Raw genomic sequence first — 4988 nt, forward strand, 5'->3', positions numbered from 1 at the left:
TGTGTAATTAGCCTATCTTTGGCTATTTGCAATTTATCTTGTCACTAACCATCAGTAGTTGGTCATAATTATTGATTTAGGGTAGAGTTTTATGTGCTTTTCATTTTTTCCCATAAGTCACAACAAAATACACAGTTCACAATATACTTTATTACATTAATATTTGGGGGATTTTTAAAATCCTCACTCACCAAAATAATGGAAAATGGCCCTGCATGTTTTGTTAATCATGGCAAATACAGGATACACCTTCTGAAGTTCTCTTGAAAATCAATGATTGTGATGTAATATGTAGGTAGTGAAATAATGTATGGCTCTTGCTCTCTTACACTAAGGTAGATTAAATTGGTTCATTGATGTAATAAAGGAATCACCTAAATCAAGAAAGTGGGAAACTAAGAAATGCTATTTGATGCTTCTTCAGGTGCATTTTTAAGAATCTTCCCAATTAGACTGATGTTTCAGGGACCGGTTAATGCTCTTTTCTGTCCCATTCTGCCCAACACCTATGGGCTAAGCATCACCTGTGATAGCTACACATTTCATAAAACACAAACAGAGAAGGAACAAAATCATGCCTTTTAATGGCTAGCAGATGGTAATGAGGAATAATTAGTATTAAGGAGCCTAGAATGACTTGCTTCTGCTTCACTGTAGGCTGAAGTGAACACAGGGATTTTCAGACAGATCACACCCTGAGACGTAAATCAAACTCATCCTGCAGTCCCAGGAGTCTTTGACAAGGAAGTGCGTGTCAATAATCCTAACATGACTACTGAACTACCGGTAACACATGTGGAGTTAGAGAATGGGTCCTCATCTGGTCCTTTAGATCCCCAGAATTTTCAAGGTACCAAGACAGGTTTTTAAAAAAGAAATCTCAAAATACTCTGGAACTCAGAAGGACTGTAGATTTGGAGATTAAAGAGGAGTTAAGGCACAGGCCTATGTAAAGGGGGAGTGAGGAAAGGTCAGGTGACATCCCTTCATGTAACCAGACAACCAAGGGGTCCGGGCTGCCTGCCACTACTTCAGCCAATTAAGCAGAAGCGGGGTTTAATCATATATGAGTGTTTATTCTAATATTCTGCCCCTCGCATTCGGACAGTTATGTCTACACTCAGCAGATGTGAAGCAAACAAACCTTTAGATATAGGACTAAAGCTCAAGCAAGTGCAGAGCCAGAGAAAGAGTTAAATGTCATAGTTAAGCTTGGAGTAATACGATGTAAATGGCAAAGAAAAACAATTCACTATAAGCATTTATGTTCACCACCCAATGGGCTTTTCAATAAATCATTCACGAGGAGCAAATGCACAAAAACATGTTTCCATCGGCAAAGGCTTGTTAAATCTCCCAGAGCAAGTTGTTGCTTTACCCCCTGCTTCCAAAGGACTCAGCTCAATCCTACAAATTGGTTGAGGTGGGGAAAATATTAGTTCCAAAGGTCCTTGTAAACATTTCACTTTTATTTTTAGAAAAATATTATTTGTCAAAAACTGCAGGTGTGAGGAAACTAATATTGAATGTCTCCCATGAACTACTCTACACCTCACCCCATCAGGGTGCCCTTGGACTAAACAAATGGCATGAGAAACACCAACCTTGTAACTTCAGATACTCCAAAGCTTATTACAGCTGAAAATGAGTAAAATATGACATCCTCCCAGCCTATTACAATAGAGAGCAGATCTACCCCCTGCTCAAATGGAAAAGCAACCCCATTACAGCCTCCAGTAGCGAGCACACATGTGCCCAAGCTTCTACATGTGCTACCCTTTGCCACGCTACACAATATAGTCTAAGTTCTTAGATTAAATTCCTTGTTAGAAGAGAATGATAAAAGTGTTTACTGTGAGAAAACAATCTTAAGATACTACAGAAGAGATATTATTTTTATTCCGTGTTTCTATTCATACACACAGATCATAGCCTCTTCCATATCCTGTTGAATTTGGGGTTGGATGGGCAACACTAACCTTACACCTAGCTCTCCAGAAACAGGTACCAAGAGATGCTCTCTGTTTGCCAGAAGATAAAACCCACATCTATGCAAGATTTCATGGAGAGCTCATGTGCAAACAGTATTTTTTTTTCAGATTATCTAAAGGGTAAAATTAATTGAAATGTATATGCAAATATGGACTTGGGTATTTGGGATTGGCTAGGCTTCCAGTCAAATACAACCTTAGGATTCCTTTTCTGACTTGTATAAAGAAGTCATCTCTGACTACACACGGAAATGTCCAGGTTTCAGAGAGCAATGTCTCCCTTTGACACATTTCTTACACAAACACACACAAATACACATACACACATAGTCACACAGGCACACACACTATATGGCTGCCAAATAAGCACCTGAATGATGATAAAAAAAAAATGAAATCAGTTGCTGCTTAGGTTTACGGAGCCTCCTGGCAGGTACTATAAGAAAAATAAAAGTAGCAAAGACCCACACCTAAGATTAGACCTTATAGGGAAAGCCGAATTTAGTGGACCCCTAACTTTGCTCTTGCTTTTGAATATTCATGAGCATCTTCTTTTGAATATGAGGTTTGAGGTTAAGTCTACTCTAAACATACTCAAATAACAAGATAACATTGATTTTCAAAGCCTCCTTTATAAAGCTTGCTTTCCAATCATTTAGTTTTTACAGTATTTGTTCTCTGGGCACTTTCAAGATTTTCACATCGTTCTTGCAGGTGAACTCAGCCCTTGGACTACTATGAACTATGGTGGAGAGAATTTTCCTAACTATGACATGCTATTTCCTGCATGGGACTAAAGGCCAAAGACCGTTAGAATGGGAGTAAATTCCAAATATTTCATACAGAAATGAGGGAAATAAGCTTTAAAGGGACTAAATGATGTTCCTAAAGTTGACAGAACTGAAAACCATAATATATTTGTGAATTACCAGGCAATGTTTTTTTTCTGCTATATTATACCCCCACTTATGGTAACACTTCACATAAATGTGTTATATTCTCTCCCTCTTTCTTCCTCTCTGAAATAAATTTTAAAAAGGTTTTTTAAAAAGAAGTCATTTGTATAACATTATACATTTGCCTATTTCTTTAACAAAAATTTGCCTAGTGTTTACTTGAGTCAATTTCCTGACTTACTCTCAGGAAATTGAGACCAGAGGTGACTGGAAGAGTGGTGGAAGCGGTCCCTAATGCCATGGTCTCAGGGGAATGGCTGTTCCTTGGAAGAGCAGGACAGTGTCCCTGTCACATCCAGAGACTGTGCCTCCCGTTTCAGACAAGTGAGTAAGAAGTCCAGCGGGATGGGGATATTGACTCAGGCGCCAAGGGAAGACCTGTGTGTAACGGAAGAGAAGGTATCTGAGCAAACCCTTCAGACAATGACCCTCGTGTGAGTCTTCTTCCTGTTCCTGGGGCAGGTTGGTAGAGCACCGGTTCCATTTCAAGGCTCAGAGTGAACCACTAGGGAAACTACCATGGTAAATCCCTGACCACTGTTTAGTGGCCGAGGAAGGACATGTGGGGACAAGGCACAGATAAATAATAGAGTACGCAGAGGTGCGAGCTAATGGATGAACGTGCAATAATACAGATGCACAAGAGAGGAGTGGAAAATTGAGCCAAGGGGTCTGTGTATTAGTTTCCTTTATGCTGTAACAAATTATCACAATTCTACAGCCTTAACACAATAGCAATTTATGATCTTACAGTTCTAGAAGCTAGACCAATTATGGCGAATCTTTTTAGCTCAGCGTGTCAGCATTTTGAAAAACCCTAACTTAACTCTGGTGCCGTGTCACATATAGAAATTTTTTGATATTTGCAACCATAGTAAAACAAAGACTTATATTTTTGATATTTATTTTATATATTTAAATGCCATTTAACAAAGAAAAATAAACCCCCAAAAATGAGTTAGCGTGTCACCTCTGACACGCATGTCATAGGTTTGCCGTCACTGAGCTAGACATCAGAAATGGATCTAACTGTGCTAAAATCAAGGTGCTGACAGGGCTGTGTTCCTTCCTGAGACTCAAAGAGATAATGCATCTCCATGCCTTCCATAGCTTTTAGAGGTGTTCATGTCCCTTTAGCTGTGGCCCCTTCCATCATCAAAGCCAGCAATGGCTGTGCGGGTCTTCCTCATATCATATAGCTCTTAGACACCCTGCCTTCCTTGTTCACTTACAAGGAACCTTGCGATTGCATTGGGCCCAAGCAGATAATCCAGGATAACCATACAACCTCAAGCTCCTAAATTTAATCACATCTGCAAAGTCCCTTTGGCACACAGAGTAACGTATTTACAGGTTCTAAGCATTCCCATGTGGACTTCCTTGGGGGTGGGAGCATTATTCTGCCTCTGCAGTGTCTCAGGAAACTCAGGTGACCTGAGAAGATTTCACATGAGATGGTGTTGATGCAGTTTCACAGGATGAGCAAGGGATTTCTAAAGAGGGGGTGACTATGTGGGGGAAGGAGGAAAGATGGGTCCAGGCATAGAGAGTCCTATAAAAAATGGAGCCCAAAGCCTTCCATTCATCGCTTCCTTTTTAAATACACAATTTGCCATGTAAGCAAGCTGCTCTGACATTCCTAATCATTGTGCTCACCTGCAGATTTTTAAAGATTAATATCATATTTCTGGAGCTACCTAAATAATAAGGTGAAGCCAGTCAAACTTGTGCTATTGTGCTATTCAAAAGGTTCATTCATTTCTCTCTCTTTGAAAATGAATGCAACGTTTTCTCTCAGTTAGTGTTTGAAACATCTTTTTTAATGTTCAGGAGGACTGAAAGCTATAATTACAAACAGCACTGAAATACAATCTGCCTCTACCTTCAGTCAACAAGGACCTCCATCATCCTGCCCTGGGACCGACATACACTACTTACTAAGTAATCACCTCCTTCAGAGGGCTTTGATTTCTAAACCTCCCATCTCGTCAAATGGATTGAATGTGATCTATTGCATTTGCCTTTCAACCTTCTATAGTCT

The sequence above is a fragment of the Myotis daubentonii genome, chromosome 2 (assembly GCF_963259705.1).
Source record: "Myotis daubentonii chromosome 2, mMyoDau2.1, whole genome shotgun sequence".
In the NCBI taxonomy this organism is placed as follows: Eukaryota; Metazoa; Chordata; class Mammalia; order Chiroptera; family Vespertilionidae; genus Myotis; species Myotis daubentonii.